At 45.2% G+C, this 12,315-nt stretch overlaps 1 non-coding gene across 1 annotated transcript; it reads right to left on the reverse strand.

Moving 5' to 3' along the window:
* Nucleotides 1–10,217: 10,217 nt before the first annotated feature.
* trnap-agg (transfer RNA proline (anticodon AGG)) lies at nt 10,218–10,310 on the reverse strand. The gene is made up of 2 exons: nt 10,275–10,310; nt 10,218–10,254 (listed from the first exon to the last, which is right to left on the reverse strand). It is a non-coding gene; the product is annotated as a tRNA-Pro (tRNA).
* Nucleotides 10,311–12,315: the final 2,005 nt, after the last annotated feature.

Below are 12,315 nucleotides of genomic sequence, written 5' to 3' on the forward strand. Positions count from 1 at the left end.
ATAATAAAAGTGGTACTTTAATGTTATGCAGCATAGGCAAACAATCAGTGAAAATGCATACGGCCAAGGTCCAATCAGGTGGCAGGAATGAATTCTGAGCGAGCAGGACATATGTGTTTTAATGTATAAAAATGTCGTGTTTGCTGTACCAATTTGGTGAAGTCTGGCTAAGACAGAGCAGATTGTCTCCCCACCAGTGTAATAAAGAAGACTTGATTATCGATCCGAAAACCTTGTGTCAAGTGTTTGTTTAAAATGTTCCACATCTATTGGCATCATGAACAGGATCCTCATGGACGGGAAGCATGGGCGAGTGAAGCTGAGCCAAAAACGTGAGTACTTTAAAAAGCCACATACAGTTAGGGCAAGGCAACACCGTCTCATGTCCACCGCCCCCTTTTGAATCAAAGAAATAAAATATTTGAATCTATATGTCAAGCGGTCTTGGGGTGCAGGTGAAATGCGCGGAAGTGTAGGTGTGGTATGTGTTGCAAGTAGTGCGTTAACTTTGGAGAAAAAGTCTAAAGCATAACTCTGACAACTCGAGTTGCAAGCAATGCAGAAAGTTTAAGCATACCTCTGACAACTCCAGTTGCAAGTAGTGCTCAGAATACATCTGACAACAAATTACCCGAACAAAATTGTTGCCAGGATGGACTCACTCTGTGAGAGTAAATAAGGGAGGTACCTCTGAGAACTGCGTTTGCAAGTAACATCTCACTCTGCGAGAGTAAATCAAAGATGGTACCTCTGACAACTGTAGTTTCAAGTACTGTCTCACTCTGCGAGAGTAAAGTACGGGACGTACTGCTGACAACAATTAACCATGGAAAGTGAAAAACTCGAGTGGGGACCAGTGGGGTCTCTGACACGCTATTTAGCGGACAAAAATAAAAGATTAATTGACAAAATTGTTTATAACCATTGGCAACCGAATGACCCACCAGCCAAACAAAGAGAATGGTAAGCTAAAGAAACAAAATTAAATGAAGAAAAGGCCATCAATTTAGTGGCTCGCGCATATTATGAGTTGAGTAGCCATGCTCGAATTTGGACCAAAAATGGGCGCGAAAATTGTACCGAAGTACCAGTAATGGCAACAGATCCTGTAGCGCCATCAGAGGTGAAAAGAGTATTCAAGGACAGGATAGACTGGGAGGTGCTAAGCGAAAAAGGGGCTGAACATGACCTCGACTATAATGATGGGGATATCCCGCCCCCATATGATGACATAAAAGCGGCACCGATTAAGGTGGAATTTATTCCGGGCACCCCGGCGGTGCCTACACTGGTAGGGGCATCCACAGGCACCATTACCATCCCAGCAGTACCAGTTCAGATAAAAAACACTTACGTACCTTTCTCCCCAGGAGATAAATTAAAGTTGCTTCAAATACTGCCGGAACTAAAGCCCCGACAGAGTAATGCCATATTCTGACAGAAACTAAGAGAAATGAGAATAGGTCAGAACTTCAAAAACCGGGATGCTGATGGAGTAGTGAGGGCAAAAATGAGTGAAGATATGTGGGGTCAATTACCTCAACAATATAGGGACGGAACATGGTATCAAAATGTAGCCCCGACAAAGCAGCAACGAGATATGGATTATATAGCATTTAGGACCGCAGTTACGCACGTTTTAGGATTTGTACCAGTAAACTAGGGACAAGTCATGGGAATTAGTCAGGGGAAAGGGGAGTCCGCCCATGACTATGGAGAACGGAAGTGGACTAGTTTTGTAGCCCACTCAGGTATAATAGCACCACAACAAGACAATTTGGCATGTTTTTAAATGTACAAGGAAGGGCTGTGTGGTGCCCATCAGGCCATACTGAAAACTGGTTTGGTCACCATGCAGACCTTTGATGAACTGATCAGATGGGCGACCGAGGTAGACAACCAGCAGAAAGTTAAAGTGGCTGCCTTGGAGGAACAGATAGCTGCAGTAAAGGAGATGGCAGAGCTAAGCGATCTCACAACCATCGGATCAAATCATAGCTCTGCAGTACTGCCACATCCAGTCGTGAGTGGTGGTGGACAATTAAACAGTTAACAGGAGGAGGAGGGTCCAAACATACCCCATCCTCAATGATGGTGGAGCCCAGCACGTGAGTGCAAAGACAAGGCTGAAGCATTTTCAACTATCTTCAGCCAGTAGTGCCGAGTGGATGATTCATCTCGGCCTCCTACTGAGGTCCCCAGCATCACAGATGCCAGTCTTCAGCCCATTCAATTCACTCCACGTGATGTCAAGAAACGGCTGAAGACACTGGATACTGCAAAGGCTATGGGCCCTGACAACATTACGGCAATAGTACTAAAGACTTGTGCTCCAGAACAAGCTGCGCCCCTAGCCAAGCTGTTCCAGTACAGCTACAACACTGGTATCTACCCGGCAATGTGGAAAATTGCCCAAGTATGTGCTGTCTACAAAAAGCAGTACATATCCGACCCAGCCAATTACCGTCCTATCAGTCTACTCTCAATCATCAGCAAAGTGATGGAAGGTGTCTTTGACAGTGCCATCAAGCGGCCCTTACTCAGCAATAACCTACTAACTGACACCCAGTTTGGGCTCCTCCAGGGCCACTCAGCTCCTGACCTCATTACAGCCTTGGTCCAAACATGGACAAAAGAGCTGAACTCAAGAGGTGACGTGAGAGTCACTGCCCTTGACATCAAGGCAGCATTTGATCGAGTATGGCATCAAGGAGCCCTAGCAAAACTGAAGTCAATGGGAATCAAGGGGAAAACTCTCCATTGGTTGGAATCATACCTAGCATAAAGGAAGTTGGCTGTGGTTGTTGGGGGACATTCATCTCAATCACATGACATCACTGTAGGAGTTCCTCAGGGCAGTGTCCTAGGCCCAACCATCTTCAGCTGTTTCATCAATGACCTTCCCTCCATCATAAGGTCAGAAGTGGTGATGTTCGCTGATGATTGCACACTGTTCAGCAACATTCGAGACTCGTTGGATAATGACGCAGTCCATGTCCATATGCAGCAAGACCTGGACAACATTCAGACTTGGGCTGACAAGTGGCAAGTAACATTCGCACCACACAACTGCCACGCAATGACCATCTCCAACAAGCGAGACTCTAACCATCACCCCTTGACATTCAATGGCATTACCATCGCTGAATCCCCCACTATCAACATTCTGGGGGTTACCATTGATCAGAAACTGAACTGGACCAGCCATATAAATACTGTGGCTGCAAGAGCAGGCCAGAGGCTGGGAATTCTGCGGCGAGTGTCTCACCTCCTGACTCCCCAAAGCCTTTCCACCATCTACAAGGCACAAGTCAGGAGTGTGATGGAATACTCTCCACTTGCCTGGATGAGTGCAGCTCCAACAACACTCAAGAAGCTCGACACCATTCAAGATAAGGCAGCCCGCTTGATTGGCACTCCATCCACCACCTTCAACATTCACTCCCTCCACCACCGGCACATTGTGGCTGCAGTGTGTACCATCTGCAAGATGCGCTGCAGCAACTCGCCAAAGCTCCTTCAACAGCACCTTCCAAACCTGTGACCTCTACCACTTAGAAGGACAAGGGCAGCAGACGCATCGGAATATCACCACCTACAAGTTCCCCACCAAGCCACACACCATCCGTACTTGGACCTGTATCGCCGTTCCTTCACTGCCGCTGGGCCAAAATCCTGGAACTCCCTTCCGAACAGCATTGTGGGAGTACCTACACCATATGGACTGCACCGGTTCAAGAAGGCGGCTCATCACCATCTTCTCAAGGGCAATTGGGGATAGGCACTAAATGCAGGCCAACCAGCCAGCGACGCCCACATCCCATCAATGAATAATTTTAAATAAAGTCTGTATTAAATGCAACAGGATGTGGCACAAGAGTTATGAGTGGTCAGTTGTTAATGACCTCTTTTTGCGAGCAGTTTCCTTCAATCTGCTCACAATTCTCCCCATAAAAAGTGGTTCAGTATCATCAGCGGCCGCGTGGCCTAATGGATAAAGTTTCTGACTTCGGTTGCGAGTTTTACAGTTATCAGAAAATTGCAGGTTCGAGTTCTGCCGCGGTCGTTTAATTAACTGGGCGACACTTTTTCTGTTCTGAATCTCTCTTCAAACCGACCATTTCTAACAGTCCCTCAACTGAAGCAGCGGAAGGACTTTTGCTTACATTAAGCTGATTGTACATTTTCAACATTGTAGATCTGTGTGCACGGGCAGGATAAGCAGTGAAGTGGACTTTCTTTCAGGCTATTTCTGCCCAGATGCAAAAAGCAGGAAATGGAATGACTGAGAGCAGTGAATGGTTGAGAGGAGGTGGCCGAGAAATTAAGGCGATGGACTGTTAATTTAGTTGTGCTCTGTACACGAGGGTTCGGATCCCATCCTCATCGTTATTACGTCTGATACTGGTACACTTTCCGAGCATTTAACTGAATCTTGCTTAAAATAAGCTTTCAAATGCAACATCGTCAGAACCGCTCTGATGCTCCTGGTCTGTGCCGCTTGCATTACTCATATGCTGTTAAAATTAAAAGAGACCACTGAATTCTTCAACTTCTTGAATGAAGGTGGAGCAGTTATCGCGATTCGGAGATTGTCAAACTCCTCCTTTCTTCTGCTGAGATTGTCACCGAATGAAAGAGTAGCGGGAACAGAGGCAAATGATAAGGGAGCAGAAACACAAATTTCTCCTTTAGGGGACAATGTAATTTCAAAAATATTTATCAACCTTAATGACGAGATTTTCTGTTTTGGTGTCTTTGGTTGCGATATAAATAATGGGCGAGACATCCTCGTTCTTTTCGCCATACTCTCATGGGATCGGAGGGCCCGGTTTAACGTCTTACTAGAAAGACGGAGGCACCAACAGTGCAGCACTACCTCATTACTGCACTGGGGTGTCTGCCTGGATTATCTGCTCAAGTCTCTGGAGTGGTGCTTGACTTTGCTGACGCTGAGCCACGGCTGACACCTACAATCATTTCATTTGACTGGCGAGAAATGACGGAGATAAAGGGAAAAATTATAATGGAGTAAACCTTCAATTTGTCATCCAACAGAAAAGCGGTCATCGTAATTGGCCGCCTGTTATAGAAACAGTCCGATTTATGTTGCCATCGATTTCATAAGCATTGAAAATCAGGCCTGTCTAAAATGGAATGGGTCGTGGTCAGTTGTTCATCAATCTGGGTCTGTTTAAAACGGGAGTGCTCACAGTCCCGGATCATTCTGTGTCTGTTTAAAATGGCAGAGCTCACAGTCCCGTGTCATTCCGTTTTTTTTAAAGTAGAGCGATTTCAGCTTTCATGACCGAGGTGTTGAGTTTAACTAAATGCGGCAGGGTTCGTCAGGGCTTTGAACGCGAGACCTCTCGCACTTTAAGCCACGGAAATTCCCTTAGCGAGAATCATACCCCTAAACCAACGAGCCGCCGATGTTCTGTTTCGATTTGCATTGCGATTCCCTGCGCTGGTGCAACCCCAGCTCGCAGAAGTCCTGTTCATTCAGTTAAAATGTTTAACTTTTCCTCAATCCGCTTCCTTTTGCGAGCAGTTTCCTTGAATCTGCTCACAATTCTCCCCATAAAAAGAGACTCAGCAGTGTCAGCGGCTGCGTGGCCTAATGGATAAGGCGTCTGACTTCGATTATTCAATCATCAGAAAATTGCAGATTCGAGTCCTGCCGCAGTCGTTTAATTAACTGGGCACACTTTTTCTGTTCCGAATCTGGCTTCAAACCGACCATTTTTGACAGTCCCTCAACTGAAGCAGTGGAAGGCATTTTGCTTACATTAAGCTGATTGTACATTTTCAACATTGTTGATCTGGGTGCACGGGCAGGATAAGCGGTGAAGTGGACTTTCTTTCAGGGTATTTCTGCTTAGATGCAAAAAGCAGGAAATGGAATGGCTGAGAGCAGTATATGGTTCAGTCGAGATGGCCGAAATGTTAAGGCGATAGACTTTTCATCTATTGCCGATCTGTACGCGAGGGTTCAGCTCCCATCCTCGTCATTATTACGATTGATACTGGTACAATTTCCGAGCATTTAACTGAATCTTGCCTAAAATAAGCTTTCAAATGCAATTTCGTCAGAGTCGCTCTGGTGCTTCTGGTCTGTGCCCCATGCATTACTCATATCTTGTTAAAATTAAAAGAGACCACAGCAATTCTTCAACTTCTTGAATGAAGTTGGAGCAGTGATCGCGATTCGGTGATTGTCGAACTCCTCCTTTCTTCTGCTGAGATTGTCACCGAATGAAAGAGTAGCGGGACCAGAGCCAAATGATTAGGGAGCAGAAACATAAATTTCTCCTTTAGGAGGCAATGTAATTTCAAAAATATTTATCAACCTTAATGACGAGATTTTCTGTTTTAGTGTCTTTTGTTGAGACATAAATAATGGGCGAGACATCCTCGTTCTTTTCGGCATACTCTCATGGGATCGGAGGACCCGGTTTAACGTCTTACTAGAAAGACGGAGGCACCAACAGTGCAGCACTACCTCATTACTGCACTGGGGTGTCAGCCTGGATTATCTGCTCAAGTCTCTGGAGTGGTGCTTGACTTTGCTGCCGCTGAGCCACGGCTGACACCTAGACTCAGTTCATTTGGCTGGAGAGAAATGACGGAGATAAAGGGAAAATTACAATGGAGTAAACCTTCAATTTGTCGTCCAGCAGAAGAGCGGGCATTGTAATCGGCCGCCTGTTATAGAAACAGTCCGATATATGTTGCCATCGATTTCATAAGCATTGAAAATCAGGCCTGTCTATAACGGAATGGGTCGTGGTCAGTTGTTAACCACTCTGGGTCTATTTAAAACGGGAGTGCTCACATTCCCGGATCATTCTGTTTCTGTTTGAAATGGCAGAGTTCACAGTCACGGTTAATTCCATTTTTTTTAAAGTAGAACGATTTCAGTTTTCATGACCGAGGTGTTGAGATTAATTAAATGCGGTGAGGTTTAGATCCGGGATTTGAACCCGAGACTTCTCACATTTTAAACCACGGAAATTGCCTAAGCGAGAATCATACCCCTGGACCAACGAGCCGACAATGTTCTGTTTCAAGTAGCGTTGTGATTCCCTGCGCTGGTGCAAACCCAGCTCGCAGAAGTCCTGTTCATTCAGTTAAAATGTTTAACTTTTCCTCAATCCGCTTCTTTTTGCGAGCAGTTTCCTTGAATCTGCTCACAATTCTCCCCATAAAAAGAATCTCCGCAGCATCTGCGGCCGCGTGGCCTAATGGATAAGGTGTCTGACTTCGGTTATGCGTTTTTCAGTCATCAGAAAATTGCAGGTTCGAGTCCAACAGCGGTCGTTTAATTAACTGAGCGACACTTTTTCTGTTCCGAATCTGGCTTCAAACCGACCACTTTTGACAGTCCCTCAACTGAAGCAGTGGAAGGCCTTTTGCTTACATTAAGCTGATTGTACATTTTCAACATTGTTGATCTGGGTGCACGGGCAGGATAACCGGTGAAGTGGAATTTCTTTCAGGGTATTTCTGCTTAGATGCAAAAAGCAGGAAATGGAATGGCTGAGAGCAGTATATGGTTGAGTCGAGATGGCCGAATGGTTAAGGCGATAGACTGTTCATCTATTGCCGATCTGTACGCGAGGGCTCAGCTCCCATCCTCGTCATTATTACGTTTGATACTGGTACAATTTCCGTGCATTTAACTGAATCTTGCCTAAAATAAGCTTTCAAATGCAATTTCGTCAGAGTCGCTCTGGTGCTCCTGGTCTGTGCCCCATGCATTACTCATATCTTGTTAAAATTAAAAGAGACCACTGCAATTCTTCAACTTCTTGAATGAAGTTGGAGCAGTGATCGCGATTCGGTGATTGTCGAACTCCTCCTTTCTTCTGCTGAGATTGTCACCGAATGAAAGAGGAGCGGGACCAGAGCAAAATGATTAGGGAGCAGAAACATAAATGTCTCCTTTAGGAGGCAATGTAATTTCAAAAATATTTATCAACCTTAATGACGAGATTTTCTGTTTTAGTGTCTTTGGTTGAGATATAAATAAGGGGCGAGACATCTTCGTTCTTTTCGGCATACTCTCATGGGATCCAAGGGCCCGGTTTAACGTCTTACTAGAAAGACGGAGGCACCAACAGTGCAGCACTACCTCATTACTGCACTGGAGTGTCTGCCTGGATTATGTGCTCAAGTCTCTGGAGTGGTGCTTGACTTTGCTGCCGCTGAGCCACGGCTGACACCTAGACTCAGTTCATTTGGCTGGAGAGAAATGACGGAGATAAATGGAAAAATTACAATGGAGTAAACTTTCAATTTGTCACCCAACAGAAAAGCGGGCATCGTAATCGGCCGCCTGTTATAGAAACAGTCCGATTTATGTTGCCATCGATTTCATAAGCATTGAAAATCAGGCCTGTCTATAATGGAATGGGTCGTGTTCAGTTGTTAATCACTCTGGGTCTTTTTAAACCGGGAGTGCTCACATTCCCGGATCATTCTGTTTCTGTTTAAAATGGCAGAGCTCACAGTCCCGATTAATTCCGTATTTTTTAAAGAAGAACGGTTTCAGCTTTCATGACCGAGGAGTTGAGTTTAACTAAATGCGGCGCGGTTCAGTACGGGATTTGAACCCGGGACGTCTCGCATTTTAAGTCACGGAAATCTCACTAAGCGAGAGTCATACCCCTAGACCAACGAGCCGCCGATGTTATGGTTTAAGTTGCATTGTGATTCCCTGCGCTGGTGCAAACCCAGCTCGCAGAAGTCCTGTTCATTCAGTAAAAATGTTTAACTTTTCCTCTGTTTGCGAGCAGTTTCCTTGAATCTGCTCACAATTCTCCCCATAAAAAGAAGCTCAGCAGCATCTGCGGCTGCGTGGCCTAATGGGTAAGGCGTCTGAATTCGGTTAGCGAGTTTTTCAGTTATCAGAAGATTGCAGGTTTGAGTCCTGCTGCGGTCCTTTAATTAACTGGGCGACACTTCTTCTGTTCCGAATCTGGCTTCAAACCGACAATTTTTGACAGTCCCTCAGCTGAAGCAGTGGAAGGCCTTTTGCTTACATTAAGCTGATTGTACATTTTCAACATTGTAGATCTGGGTGCACGGGCAGGATAAGCGGTGAAGTGGACTTTCTTTCAGGGTATTTCTGCTTAGATGCAAAAAGCAGGAAATGGAATGGCTGAGAGCGGTATATGGTTGAGTCGAGGTGGCCGAAAGGTTAAGGCGATAGACTGTTAATCTATTGCCGATCTGTACGCGAGGGTTCAGCTCCCATTCTCGTCATTATTACGTTTGATACTGGTACAATTTCCGAGCATTTAACTGAATCTTGCCTAAAATAAGCTTTCAAATGCAATTTCGTCAGAGTCGCTCTGGTGCTCCTGGTCTGTGCCCCATGCATTACTCATATCTTGTTAAAATTAAAAGAGACCACTGCAATTCTTCAACTTCTTGAATGAAGTTGGAGCAGTGATCGCGATTCGGAGATTGTCGAACTCCTCCTTTCTTCTGCTGAGATTGTCACCGAATGAAAGAGTAGCGGGACCAGAGGCAAATGATTAGGGAGCAGAAACATAAATTTCTCCTTTAGGAGGCAATGTAATTTCAAAAATATTTATCAACCTTAATGACGAGATTTTCTGTTTTAGTGTCTTTGGTTGAGATATAAATAAGGGGCGAGACATCCTCGTTCTTTTCGGCATACTCTCATGGGATCGGAGGACCCTGTTTAACGTCTTACTAGAAAGACGGAGGCACCAACAGTGCAGCACTACCTCATTACTGCACTGGGGTGTCTGCCTGGATTATCTGCTCAAGTCTCTGGAGTGGTGCTTGACTTTGCTGCCGCTGAGCCACGGCTGACACCTAGACTCAATTCATTTGGCTGGAGAGAAATGACGGAGATAAAGGGAAAAATTACAATAGAGTAAACTTTCAATTTGTCACCCAACAGAAAAGCGGGCATCGTAATCGGCCGCCTGTTATAGAAACAGTCCGATTTATGTTGCCATCGATTTCATAAGCATTGAAAATCAGGCCTGTCTATAATGGAATGGGTCGTGGTCAGTTGTTCATCACTCTGGGTCTATTTAAACCGGGAGTGCTCACAGTCCCGGATCATTCTGTTTCTGTTTGAAATGGCAGAGCTCACAGTCCCGATTAATTCCGTATTTTTTAAAGTAGAACGGTTTCAGCTTTCATGACCGAGGTGTTGAGTTTAACTAAATGCGGCGGGGCTCAGTCCGGGATTTGAACCCGGGACCTCTCGCAAATTTAAGCCATGGAATATTCCCTAAGCGAGAATCATACCCCTAGACCAACGAGCCGCCGATGTTATGTTTTAAGTTGCATTGCGATTCCCTGCGCTGGTGCAAACCCAGCTCGCAGAAGTCCTGTTCATTCAGTTAAAATGTTTAACTTTTCCTCAATCCGCTTCTTTTTGCGAGCAGTTTACTTGAATCTGCTCACAATTCTCCCCATAAAAAGAAACTCAGCAGCATCTGCGGCTGCGTGGCCTAATGGGTAAGGCGTCTGAATTCGGTTAGCGAGTTTTTCAGTTATCAGAAAGATTGCAGGTTCGAGTCCTGCTGCGGTCGTTTAATTAACTGGGCGACACTTCTTCTGTTCCGAATCTGGCTTCAAACCGACAATTTTTGACAGTCCCTCAACTGAAGCAGGGGAAGGCCTTTTGCTTACATTAAGCTGATTGTACATTTTCAACATTGTAGATCTGGGTGCACGGGCAGGATAAGCGGTGAAGTGGACTTTCTTTCAGGGTATTTCTGCTTAGATGCAAAAAGCAGGAAATGGAATGGCTGAGAGCAGTATATGGTTGAGTCGAGGTGGCCGAAAGGTTAAGGCGATAGACTGTTAATCTATTGCCGATCTGTACGCGAGGGTTCAGCTCCCATTCTCGTCATTATTACGTTTGATACTGGTACAATTTCCGAGCATTTAACTGAATCTTGCCTAAAATAAGCTTTCAAATGCAATTTCGTCAGAGTCGCTCTGGTGCTCCTGGTCTGTGCCCCATGCATTACTCATATCTTGTTAAAATTAAAAGAGACCACTGCAATTCTTCAACTTCTTGAATGAAGTTGGAGCAGTGATCGCGATTCGGAGATTGTCGAACTCCTCCTTTCTTCTGCTGAGATTGTCACCGAATGAAAGAGTAGCGGGACCAGAGGCAAATGATTAGGGAGCAGAAACATAAATTTCTCCTTTAGGAGGCAATGTAATTTCAAAAATATTTATCAACCTTAATGACGAGATTTTCTGTTTTAGTGTCTTTGGTTGAGATATAAATAAGGGGCGAGACATCCTCGTTCTTTTCGGCATACTCTCATGGGATCGGAGGACCCTGTTTAACGTCTTACTAGAAAGACGGAGGCACCAACAGTGCAGCACTACCTCATTACTGCACTGGGGTGTCTGCCTGGATTATCTGCTCAAGTCTCTGGAGTGGTGCTTGACTTTGCTGCCGCTGAGCCACGGCTGACACCTAGACTCAGTTCATTTGGCTGGAGAGAAATGACGGAGATAAAGGGAAAAATTACAATGGAGTAAACTTTCAATTTGTCACCCAACAGAAAAGCGGGCATCGTAATCGGCCGCCTGTTATAGAAACAGTCCGATTTATGTTGCCATCGATTTCATAAGCATTGAAAATCAGGCCTGTCTATAATGGAATGGGTCGTGGTCAGTTGTTAATCACTCTGGGTCTATTTAAACCGGGAGTGCTCACATTCCCGGATCATTCTGTTTCTGTATTCCGTATTTTTTAAAGTAGAACGGTTTCAGCTTTCATGACCGAGGTGTTGAGTTTAACTAAATGCGGCGGGGCTCAGTCCGGGATTTGAACCCGGGACGTCTCGCATTTTAAGCCACGGAAATTCTCTAAGCGAGAGTCATACCCCTAGACCAACGGACCACCGATGCTCTGCTTCAAGTTGCATTGTGATTCCCTGCGCTGGTGCAAACCCAGCTCGCAGAAGTCCTGTTCATTCAGTTAAAATGTTTAACTTTTCCTCAATCCGCTTCTTTTTGCGAGCAGTTTCCTTGAATCTGCTCACAATTCTCCCCATAAAAAGACACCTAGCAGTATCAGCGGCTGCGTGGCCTAATGGATAAGGCGTCTGACTTCGGTTATGAGTTATTCAGTCATCAGAAGGTTGCAGGTTCGAGTCCTACCGCAGTCGTTTTATTAACTGGGCGACACTTCTTCTGTTCCGAATCTGGCTTCAAACCGACCATTTTTGACAGTCCCTCAACTGAAGCAGTGGAAGGCCTTTTGCTTACATTAAGCTGATTGTACATTTTCAACAATGTTGA

This window comes from Somniosus microcephalus, unplaced genomic scaffold, assembly GCF_052327205.1.
Source record: "Somniosus microcephalus isolate GS21.2 unplaced genomic scaffold, FLI_Smic_1.0 unresolved_chr1, whole genome shotgun sequence".
NCBI lineage: Eukaryota > Metazoa > Chordata > Chondrichthyes > Squaliformes > Somniosidae > Somniosus > Somniosus microcephalus.